Below are 626 nucleotides of genomic sequence, written 5' to 3' on the forward strand. Positions count from 1 at the left end.
CGGGGTCCACAACTCCCACTCAGAGCACTAAATTAGTCCAAAACCATACTCTATTTTCTATACCGATTGTGGGCCAAATTGCCGACGACTGCATCGTGCTCGGTGTCCACTGCGAGTTTGTGTGCTGGACTGGCAATCTAACAATCAAAGTGACCAAGCAACTAGCAGACGGCGTGGCGAGGGACACCCCTTAGCAATATTCGACCAGAACACTTCTCATTTCTCCTGTTTCGAACCAGCTATGATCGGTAGTATGGAAAAACTGAAGATATGAGCGTGGGTCGTCAATCTTTGGAAGAATGCATAGACCGCCTACAACAGTGGAAATTGATCTCTAATTTACAAACGATTGAAGTTCCACTTTTCTTACGGACACTTGTTAAGGGGCCTCTAATGTGCGACTATGTCGAGCAGATATGCGTAATTGAGCAGGACATACGCTGTGAGCGTTTTATCTCCTTGACAGTCAAGAACGGCGTTGAACATCGCCAGCAACAGCGCGCTATGAGAGGCGACGCCTGTGAATAAGAGGTACGAGCAGACGACCTGAAATAAAGCAGCAGAGAATAGACAGGCCAAGATCACGGGCACATGGTAGGCGATGAAGTATATATACGTAAAGCATG

This window comes from Sphaeroforma arctica (genome assembly GCF_001186125.1).
Source record: "Sphaeroforma arctica JP610 unplaced genomic scaffold supercont1.2052, whole genome shotgun sequence".
Classification (NCBI taxonomy): Eukaryota; class Ichthyosporea; order Ichthyophonida; genus Sphaeroforma; species Sphaeroforma arctica.